We start from the raw sequence: 21,826 nt of genomic DNA, 5'->3' as shown, positions 1-21,826 counted from the left end.
TTTAAAACATAACCCACAATACCATTATCTTACCTAAAATAATTTGAAATTATTATTTAATATCATCAAACTCCTGGTCAGTTTTCAGATTTCCAATTATCTCACAAATTTCATAATGTTTCAAAATTATGATGATACAAAGTTATAATTCGTTGACATGTCTTATAAATCTCTTTTTTTCTTCTTTTATTTTTTAATAATCATATTTTTTATTGTGGATTTTAATATAAACATAGAAGTGATAACTTCCCAAGTGCAATTTAACAAGTAGTTAGAGAGCAAAATTCAAAGAATGTTATGGGTTACAGTTCCACAATTTAAATTATTTCCTTATTGTGAAATAAAACTATATGCAAAAAGGTAGTAACTTTCAAAGTACATTTTAACAAGTAGTTATATGGGAAATTTCCAAAAATGTTATGAGTTATAGTATCATAGTTTCAGTTATTTCCTTATTATGAGATTATAACGTATATACAAAAAGATGATAACTTTCAAACTACAGTTTAACAAGTAGTTATTGAGCAAATTTCAAAGAATGCTATGGGTTACAGTTCCATTTCAGTTCTTACAGTTTCTAAATCGCTTTTAATCTATAATTTGAATGCTTTTAATCTTGATTATCCCTGATCTCTCTTTTTTTCCCTCTTGTTTTGTTATAGAAACTAGCTTTTCTGTCCTGTAGTGCTTCCTATAGTTTGAATATTGCTGATTTATCCTTGTAGAGTAATTTAACATGTTCCTCTGTTCTCTGTATTTCCTGTAAAATGGTAGTTGTCACCCTCAACTCATACAATCCTTACCATAACTCAGTGAGGTGGGGACTGTTAATATACCACTTTACAGAGCAGTAAATGGAAGCAAAGAAAGGTTACATACTAGAGGGCATGTGGCGAGAACGTGGAGGAGTTTGATGCTTCTAACCACTGTGCTGTCCGCATAGAAATGTGTTAGAAAGACAATGGTGCAACTGCTTTTGGCTAAACATTCCCCAGGAACAGATAATTGGATGGCTTGTAAGCCTAGAAGTCAATTAAGTTAATTGGCAAACAGTTATTGGGCATCGACAGTGTGTGCCGGGTTAAACTGTGAGATACAAACATGGACAAAATGATGATGAAGATGATGCTAGCTGCCATTTACTGAGAGCTTCCTGTGTGCCAGATCCTGTGCTATGTGCTATGGATACGATAGTAACCATCACGGCTGAGGTCAGTTTTATTATGGAGCTTGGTCTTGTGAGAGATAAATAACAGGGCCTTGGGTGCTATAATGGGACAGTTCAGAGCTGTGCTGTCCAATACAATAGCCACTGGCTACATGTGGCTGTTTAAATTTAATTTTTAATTAATTAAACGTAAATAAAATTAAAAATATAGTTCATCAGTCACACTAGCTGCATTCCAAGTGAGCCAAATGTAACCTGTTGGACAGATTAGAGAGAATCATCATCGCAGAAAGTTCTAGTGATCAGCTCTGGTCTGGGGTATCTTGGAAGCATGGAGGGGAGACCCCCTGGCCCAGATTGGGAGGTGAGGAGAGGTATCAGGAAAGGGATCCTGAGAAAAGTAATATAGAAGCTGAGACCTGAAGAATGAGTAGTTTAAATCCTTACTATACTCAGGAGATGTTTTATATCCTTATTGAATGAAAAAGGAAATGGACTCCGAGAAGCTAAGAAACTTGCCCAAGAGAAAGATGTGAGAGGCAACACTTGATCCCAGATCCGTTCCTCTGCATTACTGTGCTTGAATCATTATCACTGTAGCTAAAGGAATCATAGGTTTAAAAAAAAAAGACTCTTTCAAAAGAAATCGGTGACAATTTAAATATTTCTTGAACACTTTGTGCTGTGTTTCAAAGCACTCTGCTAAGCATTGATATAATATGGGCAGTTTACAAAAACCAGGGCCTCCTGTTCCGGTGATTTGCCATTTGGTTAAGAGATAAAGAAATGTGCCTGTGAAAAGTTGGCAGAACAAGTGAGTATATTCGAAGTGGGTCACGAGTGCTATACGAATTCCAAGCTATGGCTTCTGGTAAGGACTCCTCCTCCAAGGAGTTAAAGGGGGTCTTGAAGGATGTGGAGGAAGGGCTTGTTCGAATGTGCAGGGCCAATGCATCAGTCCTAGCTGGGGTCTCACCAACAAAAGATGACTCAGTCCTTTCTGCAGCTGTGGGCTTTCACCCCAAATGCTTCTTGACCAGTATTTATGAGTGTGCCCATAGACGGATCAGTTCAGCCTTGACTCCCCCCTCATCTCAGGGAGTATTATCAAGATCACAGTAATCTTTCTCTCTTAACAGCATGAAAAGTCTTCAGGAACCCACCAGAGAAATTTCGGGGCCATACTTCATTGTTTTCAGAATGTGCCATGGTATTTCCTCTTTCTCTCACACTGTTCCTCAAATCCTCAATTTATCCCAGTGCCAGAGAGCTGGGACATTTCACAAGAGAGTGCAGAATTAGTTTTTAGAATTTTAAATTAACACATTCATTCATTTAATTTTATGGAAAAATAATCAAATTAACAAAAGCTGAATTCAGTGTGGGCAATGTAACTATGACACATTAGAGCTATGCATACAATTTATATGGCTGTGTTCAGTGTTCCATATTTTTTGTCTTAATGTTATCTCACATACATTTTCCTACACATTAATATAGTCCAAATAATAGTTCATTTTAGTGAGTTTAAAGCATATTCAGTCCCCAGTTGTTGGGTTTATTTCCTATTATTATTAAAAATATCAATGCAATGAACAGTTTTGTACAATGTTTTTTTTTTTTCCTTAATTTTCTTAGAGTATATTCCCCAAAGTGGGATGACTGGGACGTAAGTATCGATACTTGCATATTTCTTTCTTAGTTGCTCTCTAGAAAAATTATACCAATATCCATTTGGGGTATCTGTTTCCTCAAAGGACCGTCGACATCAGGTTTTTAATAATTACTTTGCTTTTGGTAAATGCTTTGGAGCCAGGAAGAATCTCAGCTCTGTCTCCTCTGGGACTTTACTTAGCCTCTTTGAGCCCTGAATGCTTCAACTGAATGTGGATAATATTAAGACCCACTTTTCAGGGTAGTGATGACAAGTGAATGAGTACCAGCACAAGGCCTGGCACCTAGTACATACTCAGCCAATGTTTGCTCCCTCCCCCTTATACTTTAGAGTTGTACCTATACCTTAGAGTTACTTAGCTTTGCATTTTTTCTTTTATTGTTGCTGAGGTTAAGCATTTGTTTTGGGTTATGATTTATTACTGGAATATGTATGACATGTTTTAAAGCCCTTATCTCTTCCCAGTCTTCTCCATCTCCTCCATTCCACAGGATACCCTGAACTTGAACTAGACTCTACTGTTCTCTATTGGCCACCAGGTCCAAGGTCATCACCAACAACCAGACTTGAGGTACAGGATAACAGGGTACAGCAGAGCATCCTCCTTACAAATTAGAGTCCCAGAATCACAGACTCTGCAAGTCGAAAGGAAGCTCCAGCAGTTGTCTGTCCAGCTTTTCAGTGGGTGTTTGACAGTTTCCCATCAGCAGAAAAGGTCTTTTCTAAATACTTATGAAATAAGGTATATTGGGTAAGTACTATGAAGAATTTAGTATGAGGCTGGAGTTTGGCCTCTTTTTCCTTCATATAAATGGAATCAAACAGTATGTGGTCTTTTGTGACTGAGTTGTTTCACTTAGCATAATGCTTTCAGGGTTCATCTATGTTGTAGTATGCATCAGTATTTCATTCCTTTTTATTGGGAAAGAATTTTCCAGTGTATGGATATACCACATTTTGTTTGTCATTCATTAGTTGATGGGTACTTGAGTTGTTTCCACTTTTTTTGCTATTATGAACAATGATGGTATGAATATTTATATATGCATGGATGTGTTTTCATTTCTCTTGGGTATATACTGAGGAATGGAATTTCTGGGTCATATGGTCACTCTGTTTAACCTTTTGGGGAAGTGCCAGACTGTTATTCAAAGTGGCTGCACCATTTTACAATTCTACCAGCAATGTATGTGGGTTCTGATTTCTCTACATCCTCACCAACACGTGTTATTGTCTGTCTTTTTTATTTTAGTCATCCAAGTGAATGTCAAGTGATAGCTCATTGTGATTTTGATTTGCATTTCCCTAATGAGTAATAATGTGGAGCATCTTTTCATGTGCTTATTGGCCATTCATATGTCTTCTTTAGAGAAATGTCTATTTAGATCCTTTGTCCTGTGCACATGTTATTTTAACCTAAAAGAAAGTATGAAATGTTTTAAAGCATAGCAAACAAACACCAAATGTGGGCTATGGATGTCTCTGGGTGAAGGGAATTGAGTGATTTCTCTTTGGCTTTTCTGAATTTTTCTATTTTTTTAAACATACATAACTTTTTGTCATCTTCAAATGTTATTATTTTCCTTCAATTCCTTTACCTTTTTCTGATTTTAAAGGTAGCACAGAAAAGTATAAAAAATCAGGTACAATATTAACGCAAAGGCAACAATAGCTAATGTTTTGACACATTTCCTTCTAGGGCGTTTTCTAGGCTTTCTTTACATATTTGAGATTGTAGTATATGTTCAAATTCAAATTATGCCATTTTTTTTTTCTTACAAAGATATAAACAAGTCCCTGCATATTAAATCAATGTCATCTCTTATCATTTCTTCTGAAAGTCTCTGGAGGAAATGCCACATATCCTTGGTGAGCTCATAAGGGAGGGTTTCATTCTTACAGTCATGACTTAAAATTAAAGAGAAAAAAATTAAGTTGCACACACACATACTCTTCCCCCAAAAACCATGGAAAATGTTAGCCAAGGAGCCCAGAACTTTGAGAGGACTTAGCTTTGGCCTTTGCAGCAGTCTGATGCTCTCTTCTCTCTTCATAAAGGAAAAGGCAGAGAGGGGTTTTAAGCAGTATGAAGAAGGTGGGCAATTTTCCAGCCTTTTCAAACTTTTATCTTCACAGTGTGGCTTTGCATTTGGTTTAAAGTAGTTGTAAATTTCCACAATATCACCAACTCCCATATTTTTCTACTTGTGCAGGAAAATTTACATCCCTCTTTCTTGCCCCATTCTATTTCTCTTTCCCTCATAATAACCCCTTCTCCCAAAATCACCTACTCCAAGACAGGCTGATTGCAGGTAGAGCTATGATTTATTTTTCTTTTCATCTTTTTCTTCTTCCCAAAGGCTCCAGAGTTTCCATTTGCAGCAACTTCAAAAGCTGATTGCACAGATTCCATTTTCTCCCATGAAAATGGAATCAATAGCACTCTTCCTCATGGCAAGAGCTCCAGAAGACTTCTTTTTACACTTGTTTCAAGTGTTCAATTTTCAGTAACAATATAGGCTGTTGACTCTTTATGCCCCATGTATGTCCACAAACACTTCCAAGACAGCTGTGCTATCCCAAACCATACACATATAGTCAGCTGCCTCCAAGCTAATATTCCAGGGAAAATACCAAGATAAAAGCACATGACAGTAAACCTGCCTGCTGTAAACTTTCCCTCAGAAGCTTTTCCAGTCATTGCTGTGCAGTGGTTCATCTTTAATTCAGGGCTTGGGGCAGAGAATATAGTACTCACCAATGCCCATGCTCGCCTTTTCTTGGGCACAGTGTGTGATCACAGTTTTCCGGGCTCCTTGCAGGTAGGTGGAACTGTGGGAGGGAGTTCTGGCCAATGGAATGTGTGGAGGATGTGATGTTTGCCACTTCCACATCTAGCATCTTAAATCTTTCTGTCTTTCAGTTCAGCAGGGATCTTGGAGGCCACCTGTTGAAGACAATGGCACCTAAAGATGACTGTAAGTAGCCAACCCATTTCCCCTCACCAAACCACACTGAACAAGTGACATGGACAAGAAATGAAACCTTATTGTATTAATCCACTGAAGTTTGCATACTCTGATTAACACAGTTCCGTTTTCTATCCCCCATCCCAGCTAAATATTTTAGATTGTTGTTACAGCTTGTTGAGAATGCCTTTAAGGGGTGTCATAACAAGAAGCCCCACTTTGCAGCAAAACCTTCAAATTCAAATATTGCTAAGAGGAGAATATTAGTCCCTAGGGGTCCTCCAAAGAAACAGAACTGAAAAGATATCTTTATCTCTTTTCATATATGTCATATGAAAGGGGGATGGTATTGATTATAGGAGTTGGCTGACATGAACTTTAGAGCTGGTAAGTCTGAATTCCATAGGGCTGGCCACAAGCTGGAAATTCTGATAAAAATGATTCTGAAGTCTGGAAAGTCCTAACACTGTAGGGCAGGCCGCAAGCTAGAAACTCCTATAGGAGTGAAGATGAATTCCCCAGGGGAAGCTGGCTGGCTAAAAATGGGGGCAGAAATTCTCTTTCTGACTTCTGAAATCCTCAGTTCTGGCTTTTCAGATCTCCATCTGATTGGATGAGTAAACCATCCACACTGCTGAGGGCAATCTCCTTTGTTGATTGTGGATGCAATCAGTCATAGATGCAATCAACTGATTATAAATGTAAATCCATCTGTAAAATACCCTCACAGTAACTATCAGGCCAGTGCTTGTCTGACCGAACAAATGGACAGTATAACCTAACCAAGCTGACACATGAAATTAACCACCACAAGGAGAGACTTACTAGTCAGGTTCTGCCTATATGGTTCGAAGTTAGGAAAGCCATTGAATTTTTTTGAGAAATAAAAGTGTATTCACACGGCAAGGAATCACAGACAGCTTGAGACCTCTTATGGGGAAATCTGATATTCACTTCTGTCTGACAAGTATTTATTGTGCCATTGGCATCAGGCCTACCACCTCCCTTCAGGAAACAAAGCTGAGAGGCTCCAAGTCTTCCCCTCTGGTGGGAGCCAGCCTCTCTCATTGTAAGCTCCTGAGCCCTTCCAGAAAAGGCTACAGGAAGGTGCCTGCTATGTGATGTCTTGGGTGGTCAGTGCATTGTCTCTATTTAGGAAGCTCGAATTTCCTTGTTGAATTAGTTACCTTTCCTTCTTTTACAGCCTCCCGGCAGACATCATTATTTTTTGATGTTCTTTCTAGACCTGTCACCTTTTATTTTGACCAATTTGATGCCAGATGTGCTATTGATGGGAAATTTTTAACAAATGTTTTGTGGAGGGAGAAAACAAACTATCTCACATATTAAAACAAAGAAGGTTTTGGCATAAAACACCTATCCTTAGTTAGTCATGATGACGCCAGAGTACATTCTGCCTATCATTTCCTCCTGTGGAGATAAAATAGTAGTCCTGGGTTTTATTCCTGGTTCCAAGCTGATTATTGTGACTTTAGGTAAATTGTTTCAATACATTTGCAATGGCTTTTGGGAAGCCTCTTGAAGAACAATGCTGACTCATTTCTGCCTCCCTCCCCTACCTCAAGCTCTTAAACCAGCCCCTCTAGCCTTTGTCCCTTCTGAAAGCCTTGACTTTCTGGTTCCTTAAAACCCAAGTTCAGACTCAATACAAAAGATGTGTTTAAATTTTTCATGCCTTCTGGATGCTTTTTGAAATTCATCTTGGTTCTCTATGCTATCCTAAGGATTCTGTTTTTTTTTTCCCCTTCCTTCTCCCCTCCATTCCAATATTCTGTTTTTGTTCACTCTTCAATTAAACCACCCTTAAGTTTAAGTCATTTTTGTAACTTCTGGGAAGAGCGAAAATTCACCTAGAAAAGGTATGTATGTGAGTCTGTTTGTAGCAAGAAAAGATTTTGAAGGGAAAAGAAGTAACTAAACTCAGTAGAAAACAAATTTCACAAGCTAGTGGAAATAAGACTAGTAGTTTTAAGGTATACACATTTTTAAATTGTAAAAACAATATATTTTTTTATCTTAGAATTTCCCCACCCTTACACAAGAACTTTGTTAATTATTCTCTTCCAGAACTTTTTCATGTGCATATATTTTTCACATAATTATAATCTCAGTGCATGTAATTTTATATTCTGGCATGGATTTGTTAGGGGAGCCTTTCTTATTCTTATTCATATTCTTAGATGAGTTCCCAGGTATTTTGGAGAACTTTTTTAGGGTCAGACCTATATGCCTGCCAACACTGGGTCTCCAGTTTTCATATTTTTTCTGGTTGAAGAATGTACACAGCAGTTAATCTTGAGGAGAACCAGAATAATATCAACTTTTGAGCAAAGAATACTGAGCTAAATAGGGCTTGTAGCTGGTAGAGTTGCATGTTTTCTAATTTTAAGAAATAAAACTTAGAAGAATGGAGCAGAATGGCTTGAGCAAAATTGAGACATACATGTCTCTCTTGGAAAGGGCTCTGAGTCCCTAATACTCACCCTCTTCCAATCCTGGAACTGAATGTGCTCAGGGGTGTCTAAGGATCACAGACTGTGAGGCTTAGAAGGACCTTTCACAGCATCTCGTCTTAACACCCCCCGGTTGCCTCAACCCCAGAAATCTGAGGCCTAGAGAGAATAGAGACTTTACTGTTAGCGGGACAGAGCTGAAATGAGAAACCAGGCGTCACGACTCCTAGTTCAATGCTCTTCCCAGCCCTGAGAGGAAGGAAGAATAAAGAAATGGATAGGATTAAGAAAGAAAAGAGGCAGCAGTAAAAGAAAGCAAAGCTAGAGTAAAGGGAAGTGAGTGCAGGGGAAGAAAAGGAAGGGATGTGTGTGTGTGTGTATGAGGTTTTCCAGGCCTTTGCTAACCTTTAGAGCAAACTTGAAATTAGAGAACATATGGTCCCCAGGGTAAGCTGGTCCCCTGAAGTTAGCATCTCAAATTATGTAGCGGACTTAGCTAAGCAGTTAGCTTTTCTTGTCTGCTTATAAATGAAGTTTCCAGCAAGGAAGGAAATGTGACAGAGAGATTATCTATCAGGAGTTGTGAAGGAAGCAGGCTCTACTTTTCTGCTGTTAGATGAAAATGGAGGCAATGCATGCCTTTCATCTGGATTCTTGTTTTTTCCTTTTTCTAGTTGGAGAATAAATGGCAGATGACTAGAGGAGATATCCGTAGCTGACAATGCTCCACAAATTCCTCCTGGTAGCTCCTTTCTGAATATTTACTGGACTCCAGTTTGCCCCTAAGACATCACAAAATAAAATGCTAAATATGCAGTAGCAACTTAAACTCAGTCTCTCTCATTTCACAGACAGGTCCAAAGTCCCACAACTAAAGAAGAAAGTATCAGCTATCAATACTATGTAACAAACCATGCCAAAACTCAGTGGATGAGGTAGTCTCCAATAATGACTTCCATCAAGTCTTTCCATTCTTGTACATAATGCTGCTCCTCAAGTAAAAAGTAAAGTCTATCTCCCTTCCCCTTGATCTGGTTGGCCCTGTGACTTGTTTTGGCCAATATAATGAAGTATAAGTAATGTTCTAGAACTTCCAAGGTCAGTCCTTAAGAGCATTGGCAGTTTCCCATTCTTCCCTCTTGGAAGCTACCTGCCATGTAAGACCACTCTATGATCACATGCCCAAGCTAGTCACCTGGAGAGAAAGAGGTCAGGGGGAGGAGGACAGAGGTACCTGACAGGTGAGGGAAGGCTTCTTGGATGTTCCAGCCCAACCTAGCTGCCAGCAGCCAGCAGAATGAAGCCACGTGAGTGCTCCTAGCTAGTGCCCAGCTAAGCCCAACTGACTCACAGAATCATGAGAAATAGTAAATGGTTTCTGTTTTGGCTACTAAGTTTTTGGGTTGGTTTGCTATGCAGCAGTAGATAATGAAGTAATGGCTTAAAACAACTACAATTTTTTTATTTCTCATGAGTCTGTAGGTCGACTAGGTGGTTCTGCTGATCTGCACCAAGCCCTGGCTGATCTGAATTGGACTTGCTTGTACCTCTACAGTCAACTGAGAGCCAGTTGGTCAAGGATGGCCTCAGCTGTGGTGGCTCAGCTCTGCTCCACAGCGCCCCTCATCCTCTAGCAGGCTTGTTCAAATCTTCATTTACATCAGGTTTTCTATTGTCCCACTGGCCAAAGTGAATCATATGGTTGAGCCTAGAGTCAGAGGTGGGGAGAGACTACAAAGTTAGAGGGAAAAGACCAGGATAAAGAGAGGCCGTTAATTGGACCATTACTGCTATAGAATCTACTAAAAGGTAATGCTATCAAATCTACAAGGAACTTATGTCTGTTTCTCATGGTAAGGGGAATATTAAATAGCATTATTAATATTAAGATTTTGCTCTAAGACCTGGAATCAATTGGAGAAATTACATTTGAAATTAAGAAAAAAATTTGGATGAGAATTTTCCAATTTAAAAATAAGTAACCAGATTTTCTGGCCAAATTGCTATTGCTAGTGATATTGACGATGTTTTATTTCCAAAAGAAGGTGACTTTCTCAAACTCCTGCTGAAAGAGTTAGAGACAAAATTAGGAAGAAATACATCTTACACTGTGTGCCCCCTCATTCCTTTAATTCACAGTGATGATGCAGTCTTAAGGCTCTTGGTAGAGTTCCTTAGAATCCTGTTTAATAGAGTTAGCTCTAAATAGCCAGTGGGCACTCTGCTTTATGACTTCTCTCTGAAAACCTAAGGCAGTTTGCATCTGTGTCTTACAGAATACAGTATCAGTCTCTTAATGGGAAATGTAATGTTGGTGACTACTTCTGGTGCCCTGTAATTTCATTTAAGTTTGGTTTTACCTACTTTCACCTCCCCTACATTACTAGGAAATACTGAGAACTGACTTTGCATTCTCATTTACTACCTCTCTGGGAAAAGATTCATTTTCCACTCCCTGGATTTCAGAGCAGAAATCTGAGGAAGAAGGAAGGGGGACTGGGATTCCCATTCTCAGATTGCAGCCTAGCCTGCTACTCACTGCAGTGTGATGCTGCCCCCTACACAGTGTTTCAGACAAGTCAGATGAACCGTTCTTTGACCTGTTCCTCTTTCCTCCGCCACATCTTCTATTGACCCCATTTTCATTCTTGAACTCTGTTAATACAGGGTTTCTGTCATTTATTGTACAGAAATTGGGAGTGAAGGAACCTGTGGTCTAGTCCTTGGGTCACTTAATATCTTTGTATCTTAGTTTTCTCATCTGTAAAACGAGCAAGCTGGACTAGATTTGTGTTCCAGCTCTGAGTTTTGAAGAGTATGATGCCAGGATAAAACCCAATGCAAGTCACACAGGGTCCTAAACAAGAGATGACTTAAAACTCCAAGGAATGACTAGACACATCTGGAAGGAGTAGGCTGGGAAAGCAGCCCAAAGATAATAGATCCTTGTGTTACCAAGGGATCATTGAGTTTCATTCCAGGCTGATATTAAACCATAGCAAACTCACAGAAGGTGGAGGGTGGGAGGTACAAAGAGGTTTCAGAACTGAAAAAAAGGTGTTCATTTGCAGAGAGCTCAGGGAGTCTCCTTTCAAACAGAAATTCATTGTGGCTCACTTAGCCAGGGAGGTCTAAGGATAAGGACCATGAAATGTTGGTCCTCCTGGAGCATAAAGTATCCCATGTTTTCCATCAGCGTTCATTTTTTAAGAGGGAAGTAACTTCCTTCAATTCAGCTGGGAGAGATCCACCACCTTTTAGGTTCCTATTGAGTAAATCTAGCCATAGCCTCCCTGACAGCATTTTTCCAAGGGGGTCGTTTAGATATGTCCTCTCTCCCCCGCGGCTTACACTGATATCAAGTGAGATTACCAGTGCCCCCACCTCCACCCAGCGCCATCAGTAGGATTCGGTCTCCAACCCCATCACAGCCCGTTCGCGCTTGATGCCCCTTCAGTCGTCTCTCTCCCAGGACCCCCTCCCCGACCTGTTGGGTAGATCTTACTTCCAGGGAACACCTCTGTCCTTGGAAGGGGAGAAACATTGGAATCCCGGCCTGTCCCTTCCTGGTGGAGAGGGAGGAACTTTGCTTAAGTGCGGGCTTCGCCCCAAAATCCAGCGGGCGGGCTACCGGACGTTGCTGAGTTCGGTGGGCTGAGGAAGGGGAAAGCCCTTTGCCAAATACAGCCCTGCACAGCGGGCTTCAAGACTTTGAGAACAGCCGGGAAGCCCTCGGCTAGCCGTGGAGCCTTGGAGGAACCTGCCAATTCCGGGGGTCTCTGGGTCCCCGGCCTACCCTATCCTCTGTCTGCATCCTGGGCACGCAGCAGCGGGATAGAGCGCCGCGTCCCGACGCACCGACTCCGGCGCCCAGTCCAACTGCAACAGAGACTCCCGCCGCCGCCGCCGCTGCAAACCGGTCTGGCTTCCCTGCAGGGCGTGCGGGGATGGAGCAAGGGGGTGGAGAGAAAAGGGGAAGAGCCTGGGCAGCCGGCGGGCGGGGCCTGCAGCCTCCGCGAGCCGCGGCAGCCGCCACACCACCAGCTCTCCGCGCCTGGTTCTGACTCGGGCGCGCAGTGCTTCGGAACCCGCGCCGGAGCCCCCGGGGCGCAGCTGCTCCTCGGCCCCGGGACCCCGAACGCGCCGAGGCAAGGTTTCGCCGCGCCGCGGAGCCGCTACAAACCGTGTGGGCTTTGGCGAGGGCTCGCTACTCAGTCTGGCCGGAGGACTGCCGGGAAGGGGAAAGCGGGGCGCGCGCATTGCACACTCATACCCGCGCGCACCCGCCGAGACGCGTCCGGGGGGAGTTTGGCCCGCGGCTAGGGCCCCGGCACCTGCACGCCCCCGCGCTGCGCTTCCGCCGGGCCCCACCGACCCCCGGCCCCGGCCGGCCCTCCGGTCCCTCGCCTGTACAGCTCTCTTCGCCGAGGGGAAGCAGCAACATCCCGGTAACTTGCAGACTGTGGCGCAACTGGTCTCGACAGCCGGGGCGCCCGAATGTTGCCCGGGTAAGGTAAGTTTCCTGCGCGTCTCCGGCCCCTCCTCTCTAGACCCTCCAATGGGCTCCGGGTTGAGGGCTCTGTGTTTATGATGAATCCTGGCGGTCTCTACTCTCCCACATTGCTTGCCCGCGTTGTGCTGGGGGTAGGGTGGAGGGGCGCGCGTGGTCACCGAAGTGGGACCTTCGTTTCTTGGGGCCACCACTGCGCCGTCCCCGCGGGCACCCACCCACTCGTCACCAGATTCCCCGGGCCGCAGTGACGCTCGGGGATCACACTGGATTCTTTTAAGCAGGAACCCCCTCCCCTTTTCAGGGCAACCAGCAGTTTGGCTGCTGAGGGAGAGGGCTCCCCACCACCCTCCTCCAGCACTCAACAGCAGCGAACTTGTTAGGCGCCCCTGGGATCTCAAGAGGGGCTTGCGCGAGTCAATGTTCTGGTCATTTCTGGTGCGGGAGCCGGATTGAACAGGTGCGGTATGGTTCCCAGCCTAAATGCAGCAGTAGACTTAGGCGTTTCGCCTCCCTGTTTCCCCGGCTCTGTCAACGTGACGCTTCAACATCTGGGGTCAGGGGGTTGGAGTGTGGGGGTCAATGGGAAGGGAGAATTCCAGGGTTTTATTTGCCAGGCTGGTGCCAGGAGTCGCCTAAACAGAAGACAACAAATGTCTGCTTATTTCTCGTCTATGCAGATGAGCATGTTGTCATTGTTTACCGCCCCCCTACCCCCCGCATCCCCCACTCCAGTTGGCTTGTGTCTGGTGCCCAGCTTGGTTGGATACAAACCTGTTTCAGAGAAGTTGTTTGCATAAACTGATGAATTCTTCCACCTCATCTCCTGAACCAGGGCTCCAGAACAAGGAAATGTTAAGTTCTTTGATGTTTTGATGCTAAACTTACACCGCCCCCCCCCCCCCGCCCCGCACTTCCCCCCCCCCCCCCCGACCTCTCTGATAATCTCAGCTTGCTGCAGACCTAGCTCTAAGGTCTTAAGGGACGACTTCAGGATGTGCTGATCTAGTGCAGGGAAAAAACTGCCCAGGCATCAGTACTCCTGCGTTTAGGTCTGGGGAACCCCTGTTGTCCCTCCGGTGAAAACCATCCACTCAAAGACACCTCTTGTCCTGAGGAGAGGCTGAAGTGTTGTGCAGGTTTTGGAGTGGAGAACAGCCAACTGGTTGGTTTCATTATGGCTCTAATGTGATGAAGTAGAATGGTGTTATGGACTCTTTTGTCAGAGCATTTTCCAGTCTTCCAAGGAAACTGGAAAAAAAACCTTTCCCAGCCAAATCGAAGTTAGTGGAAGATGGAGTAAGCATCATGTATGATCTCTGAGCTGAGGGAATTGGTGTGTTCTATGTAAAGTGATGTGAGTGGAGACTTACCAGGATTGATGAGAAAGCTGGAAAGTCTGAGGCTAATGTATTATGATGTCTTATTTAAGAAGGGAAACTGTAAAACGCTGAATGATAAAATCATTACTTTTTTTATCTAAGTAAAGAAGACTGGAGGGATTTTAATAATACCTTACATTTGCATTGATAAATTGCAGTATGTGAGATGCATTTCAGTGTTTTCTCATTTAATTCTGACCATTTTTGAGGGAGGCAGGGCAATGATTATTAACCACATGTTTCAAAGGAGGAATATGATATTCACAGGTTCAGTGACTTATCAAGGTAACAAGTGACTGGAGTTAAGAGTCACAGTCAGGTTCTCTGCTGTAACCCAGGGCTAGCTCTTTGCTTTAATGCCTTCAGAATGACCAGAATGTTTGTGTTGATTCTGGTCTGCAGTCTCACAGTGATTTGCTGTTCACATTTTATGGATGAGGAAACCGAGGTTCAAACCAGAGGTAGGAATTCTCTGTGTTATGTCTAATTTAGGGGAGTTTATAAGACTAGAACTCAGATCTCCATTGCTTTGGGTATTATGGCATTGTTCCACTCCTGATAGCTATGAGGACGTGACGTGTATACTGTAATACCGTAGGGACTGGTCAGCATGCTGGCTGGTGACCTGGGTTCCAGTTCTGGCACTACTTTTGACTGTGTGATCTGGGCCAGATCACACCATTGCCAACCTTCAACTATCCCAGGGTGTAAAACAAGGGGCTTGTATTACATTATCTTTTTTTCCTTTCCAGCTGTAGCATTCTATGCTGTTTATCAATGTATTTGTAATCCAATATCATCATTTTCTTTAGGGGAAGGTTCGTTTTTTTCTCTGTATCAACTACAGGACTTAGCTAATTACCTATTCCACATTCAATTTAGCCCCTCTTCCCTTTTCTCACCATTTCTTCTCGTCATGAAGGGAGAGAAAATCCCAAGTGCACTTTAGCTTAACATCTATATAATTTATATTAGTATTTGACTTAGAAATAATTTGAGAGGCTGAAGTACTCTAAAATACATGTCTGGGTTTACTTGGATGTTGTCTGCCAACTCTTACTTTTTTTTTTTTTTTAGCTTTGTGATTTTCCTGTAGTGAGTGTTCAATAAATAGCTGCTGAATGAGTGAAGGAGGTGATTGAATTCACTCATGAGGAAAACACATGCTGTAAAACATAGAAAGCATCTCACAATGTAAATTTCCAACATCTGCTAACACATAGCATAATTTATGTATATGAGGTGTGCTTCCTGAAGCCAGCAGGTACAGCAGTGGCTTACTGCTCTCCTTCCTGAATACTTCATGTAAAGAAGTGTTTTCTTTTTTCATATACACAGTAGACTCGTGATTTCTTTGTCGTGCATTTTTGTACCCTCCCCTTTAAATATTAGTAATGTGTAGCTGGCTAAAAAGTACATTGCTGGAAATTGACTTGTGCCATTTTATGAAAGAGTATATGTTGAGATGGAGAACAACCACTCTTGTTTTCTTTAGGGTACTGAGTAAATTTTAGCAGAGGATAATACTGGCTGTGGTTGTGCAGGGGGAACCTAATTAACAAAACCAACCTAGTTTCTGTTCGCTTTAGGAATCTCTCTTCTCTTTCCATCCTTCCTTTCTATATACAGAAAAGTTGTGTTTTCATTTCTAGAAGGATGATGATAAAGAATTATGATGTGTTTTAAAATATCACTAATAGATCCAGCCATTTATATTGAGGATTGAGGTATATTTCTTTCTTATAGAGAATACAGATATTAACTACTTCAGAGACTCACACCTTTATGGGTAAGAAAACAAGTGAATGGACTTGCCTGTGGTCACACAGGTGGTTAGTATAAGAGCCAGGGCTAACATGGAATTCTTAAGGTTCATATTCAAGGTTATGCCAGGGTTTCTATGGTGAAGATGCAGTATTTTACTTTTGAAATTCATAGGGGTTTACAGAAATCTTCTGTTTACTAGTAATTACTAGGGAGGTGGCACATTTTTAAATGATTTAGTATGCACGTTAAAAAATTTCTTGTCCAAACAGACACCATTGAGGAGAAAATGTTTGCCCATTTTCATCCATTCATTATGATTCTCTTGGTTTACATACATCCCGAGACTCAGAATTAATATTTTGCTAACCAGTGCTTGCAGGGAGGGAACTGTTTGAATAGAAACACAAACGTATGCTGGTTTTCTAAGCTTTTCTTCCTGGTAAATAAAGCCAGAAGCCAAAGGTGGCCATGTTATACAGCTGGTAAAGTCATAAATATGTATACATTTAATTTGCACTTTCATTTTGCATCTTCTTCTGTTAAATGGTGAACCAGAACATTTAATATCCTGGAAAAATATTTTTTTCCCCTATAGCTGAAGCCTTCATTAGATTTACTCTGTAAAACATCAAGTCCTAAATGTATTTGTAGCAGAAACTTGTTTTCTTTTTATCAACTGGAGTTGGAAGGAGTCCTTTTTATTTATTTTTAAAGCTGCCCAGTTAGAACTGTACATTATGTAGTTCAGCTGTTCATTTGTGAACTTAATCTGTGGAGCAGGATGTGTTACTTTCTTCTGAATACCAGGGAAGTAAGGGAGAGGGGAGGGAAGTAACGTAGCTTTTTGTTGTATTTAGTATTTTTTTTTTGTCAGATAAACTTTAATAAACTTTACATAATCTATTGATGAGATTTTTGAAGTGCTTAGTCTTCAACAGTTAACTGCCATTGATGAAGGGTTTTATTCAATCAGGTTCCTTTCAATTTAAAACATTAGGCCAGAGAAAACAGGCTTGATTTTGTGTATTCTATTCTCAATTGCATCTACTTCTGTAGAGCTTCATCAGAAACATTTAAAAGAAATGATACTGGAGAACAACAGGAGTGCTATCCAAACTGCATTATCTTGGAAAATTTAAAACAAAGATAATGATTGGAACATGGCTACATGTTCAGTCAGCTGACAGAGCCTTGATATTATTTTGGGTTTAAAGAAAAAAAAAAAACCAACCCACCCTTGAATGGACCACCACATGGTGTGTTTCTTTTTGTAGCTAATTTCTATGTTGTTCAGGGGGCTGAATAAACAATGAGTATGCAGTATGTTCTTGGGAGTATACCTAATAGGTGAGCAGTAAGTTCTTGAGATTTGCTTTCTGTAACATTTTTAGAAAATCAATTCTCAAATTGTAATGAAAGATAAAGCCCTGAGTGTTTAATATTGTTCCCACTTCAAAAATGTATGTGTGGTGGGTTGGGATGGGGAGAGCACTGTTGGCCTAGGGAGTATAATTACTTCAATTGGAACTAAAATTCAGAAACAAGATTGTAGAAAGTTCATTAGTTTTGTAAGAAAAAGGTGATATTTAAGCTTTTGCCATCCAGTTCTCCTGAGCAAGAGGTTTGGGGAGAAGTATAAAGTTATGGCCAGCCATAAAAATAAGTTTCTTTGCTTCATAGACAGGATATCACAAGAAATGCAATAAATTCAAAATGTTGGGTAATGGATTTTTAAAATTTAATACTCATTTTTTTCTTCTTTTTTTTTTTAACTATGCGCACTGTCATGATTTCTGGGTCTGTTATACTTGGCAATAAAGTAAGGAAACAAAAGCAGCAATAACAATGAAAGAGAAACGATACTGTGACCTCCTTGAAGGAATGGTAAGCACATAGTAGGTGTTTAGCAAATATTTGTTAATGAATAAAGTTAGGCATCATGTTTTGTTTATCTTTGTATTCTTGGACCTTCCCATTAGGCCTGGTAAGTGGTGGGGATTTCATAAAAAATGTATATTGAATGATTTATGCACCCAGATGAGTATCACTCTTCAAAGTCTTGGGACGTTTTATAATTTTAGTCTAATGGTTCTATTATTTTCCAAACCATTTTAGTTTATCAGGCAGGCTGATAGATACTACTTTCAATAATTGGTAGTGATCTTTCATTTGTTATCATAAATGGTATTTTTCACCAGACCACCAAGAGCTTTTGAACCAGACTGCCTAGGAATAATGTTTGGTTACTTCTCTTCTTTAACAAAAATAATAATATAAATGTAAAATATTTTTCTGTTTTTCTTTAAAAGTATCAGATAAACATATTTTTAACCTACCCAGCATGGCTTAGTGGGGAGTTTGGCTCAGAGTTCACGTGACAAGAATGGATTTTAAGGTTTCTTACATTAATTAGCTTAAATGTCATCTTCCCTGTATGTTTTCTTCACTTGTCACAATGACTGTACATTTACTTACTTTACTTGGTTTTCTGTCACTTACCCCCAAACTCACACTCAACCCCAAATTATAAGTTCTTTGAGGGCAGAGGCCATAGTTTTTCTTTACCACTATTTTTCTAGTGCTTGGCACATAGCTGGTGCCTAGTAAATACTTGAATGAATGAATGAATCCCATCCATCCCTTCAAGATGAAAATGGGCTTCCCCTGAAGCTACTCCAGCTGAACAAGTTCAGCTGTGAAGGATTTCGTAAATGGCAGCTCCGGCAGCTCCATTAGGGTGACAACCTAGACCTCCAGGAGGAGGAAACAATGCTTGTTTCCATGAGTAATTTCTGGCATTTTCATGAAGTAGTATCTCTATTAAGGAATTATTACTCCTTTACATTTACTCAAAAAGGAATAGCAGCGCACAGATAAGTAGAAATTACACAAGCATAAAACAAAACATTCTGAAACTGTTAATAAGGGGTCTGAAAGAATACCTAAATCATAAATATGTCATTTCTGTTTAAGAACCCTGGTGTAAACACACAGGGCAAAGCCTCACGTAAAAACTTGCCCCAGGTGGTGTTTCTTTAAACAGTAGATACATCAGTAGTCCAGTATCATGGAAGAAGACAGGAGAGTTGTTCTCAAAGTGTAGTCCTCAGGCCAGCTGTGTCAGAATCACCTGGAAACACCCTAGAAATGCAAATTCTCATACTCCTCCCCCAGGTCAGTTGAATCAGAAACGAGATGAACAGACCTCCAGGTGATTCTGAAGGATACTCACCATGGGCAGTGAAGTATAAACCTCCTGAAAGGTTCATTATTTCTGGGTGAATCCTGGGTGTGGTGAATCTGTGTGTGGTGGGGTACATCTGCTTGCCCTCTCAGCAATACCGGGGAAGATATGAAAAATCTCCTTCTTCAGTCTTGACTTTTCTCAGCTGGGTGGATCACAAGAGAAACAAATTCTAGAGGCAGGGTTGAGTACCTAGGACTTAATATAGTAACAAGAAGCCTTGGATAGTTACTGATGCTGCCAGGTGATGGGTTCTCCTAGGCCTGGGAGATGGACCAATGTCTGTGGGTGATGAGGGTAAGACATTGGCGCCATACGTAACTTATGTTTGGGATTTGCTTCAATAGGAAACTAGGGTGCAGCTTGATTTTGAGAGCTAGTGGTTGTTTAGGAAGAGTAAAGTGTTTTTCTGCCAACTCTGCAGGATGTTCAATATACTAGATACTGATGGACCACTTGCCCAAGACACTACCAGGTACTTTGGGGTATACCATAAAGTATAAACATGGGCCTGGCTGTCAAGCAGGGGACTGACCTTTACAAGTGCTTACTCTATTCCAGGCACTTCTTGAGTGCTATTTCTTTTCGTCTTCCCCACACCCTTGCAAATTGGGCTGCAGCAGCTTTGCTGACAGAGGACGATATGGAAACATAGGTTAGTAACTTGCTCAGGAGCACAGAGCCCAGAAGTGGTGAAGCCAAGAATCATACCCTGGTTTTTCTGCTTTTAAAGCCCATATTCTTTTCCCTGCTTCATGCTGTGTCACCTCAAAATGCAGTTTTGGAACAAGAGTTTTAGAAAAGAACACATAAGTGAATCTAAAATTTAATATCTTCAACCTAAGCCTCTCCCTGGGCTCCAGATTGCGTAATTGACATTTGTACTTGGATAACTCAAAAGCTCCTCAAATTCTGCATGTCCAAGAACAGACTCCTGACCTTTCCTCTCCAAACCTGGTGCTATTGCAGAGTTCCCTAGCTCTGTGATGGGCACCACTAGCACAAGGCAGAAACTTCAGCACCATCCTTGAACCCTACTTTTTACCCATCACATCTAATCCATCGCCGATATCTATTGATTTTTGCTTCCTGAATATCTCCCCCTTCTGCCTACCTCTCATCATTTCTGCTGATTTTATCCTAGCCCAACTTCTCATCTCTCCTGGACTGAATAGCCTGACTATTCTGAGTCCACTCTGGTCCTCTCCTTGGTCGTTGTCCATACTGCAGCCACAGTGAATGGGAAGGCCTGAAGAGGACCTTAAATTCTGCTGGCTGGAATTTACTTTTCATACCCAATCTGTCCCCCCAAGGAAGCAGACAGATTCAGCCCTCTGGAGCTCTCCAGGCTGAGTGACCTTTTGAATTCTTGTACAGCCTCTGAAGACTTGTTCTTCCAGTGTCCTCCTCTGAAGCTTTTGCTCTCCTGGAGTGTGGTCAGGTCCACAGTCATAACTACAGTGGCATGAGATGAAAATTCCAGTGCGGACTTAGAGACCTGGCCAACCCCACCTCAATACCAAGTTCTGCATGTGCTCTGGGAATCCTCCAGCGTGGTTACTCATTGTGAGGAGGAGCCAAAGACTGCTCCACCAACTGCACTTGGTTATGTACTGGTGGGTTTTTTTTTTTCCTTTTTTCTTTTTTTTTTTAACTTTCTATTTTTGAAATGTTTTCAAACTTAGAGGACAGTTTCAGAAATGATATAAATGCCATGCAGAGAACCCAAACATACCCCCCTCCCCCAACTTCATCCCCACCCCTGCCCCCAGATAACCAGTGTTTTAGTTTCTTGGATGCTAAAACAAATACCATACAATGGGTTGGCTTAATGACAGAAATTCATTGGCTCATGGTTTTGAGGCTAGGAGAAGTCCAAAACTGATGTATTAGCAAGGCTATGCTTTCTTCCTGAAGACTGGCATTCTGCAGCTGGCTGCCGGCAATCTTTGGGGTTCCTTGGCTTTTCCATCACCTGGGGGTGTCCTGTCCGTTCTCTTCTGTGTTCTGTTTACTTCCAACTTCTGGCTGCTCCCTGTGGTTTCGTCTCTGGCACCCGTTTTCCTTTGCTTATAAACTTCAGCTTATAAACCTTCCTTCAGTTTGGGCACACCTTAACTAATAATATCATCAACAATCCTACTTACAAATGGGTTCACACCCACAGAACCAGGGATTGGGTCCTGAGAAGGCCTTTTCTGGGGGACGCAATTCAGTCCCCAACATCCAAATCCTTTAATTTTAACATTTTGCCACATTTGCCTTACTGTTCTATCTGTCCATCTCTCTTGTCTGTCTATCCATTTTCTGAACACTTGGCTATAGGTTGAATATATTATACTCCTGGAGCACAGAATACTGCCATATACATTTCTTAAGAACAAGGATATTCCTTTATGTAACCATCTAAGTGCCGTTATCAAGTTCAAGAAATGTAATGTTGATATAAAATAAAGCTTACAGTCTGTATTCCAATTTTTTCATGTGTCCCAATAATGTCCTTTTTTTTCACATTCCCATGTTAGCATTTTATTGCATTTGCTTTATCTTTCTGTCTCTCTGTTCATACATTTTTTTTTTATTGAGATTGTTCACATCCCATACAATTATCCAAAGATCCAAAGTGTACAATCATTT

At 41.5% G+C, this 21,826-nt stretch overlaps 1 protein-coding gene across 3 annotated transcripts in view; it reads left to right on the top strand.

The window, feature by feature from the left end:
* The first annotated feature begins 12,218 nt into the window (after window positions 1-12,218).
* The window catches only part of PIP5K1B (phosphatidylinositol-4-phosphate 5-kinase type 1 beta), a 343,315-nt gene continuing 333,707 nt past the window's right edge, over window positions 12,219-21,826 (top strand). The window contains exon 1 of one of the 3 annotated variants that reach the window (XM_037851227.1): window positions 12,219-12,799. The gene's annotated coding sequence lies outside the window, so the exon portion shown is untranslated. The remainder of the gene's footprint in view (window positions 12,800-21,826) is intronic. The other 2 variants (XM_037851226.1, XM_037851232.1) reach the window with 2 other exon arrangements.

This window comes from Choloepus didactylus, chromosome 10 (assembly GCF_015220235.1).
Source record: "Choloepus didactylus isolate mChoDid1 chromosome 10, mChoDid1.pri, whole genome shotgun sequence".
Taxonomy (NCBI): domain Eukaryota; kingdom Metazoa; phylum Chordata; class Mammalia; order Pilosa; family Megalonychidae; genus Choloepus; species Choloepus didactylus.
Note: the sequence above shows the minus strand (reverse complement) of the source record. Positions and strands in the feature narration are given on the sequence as shown.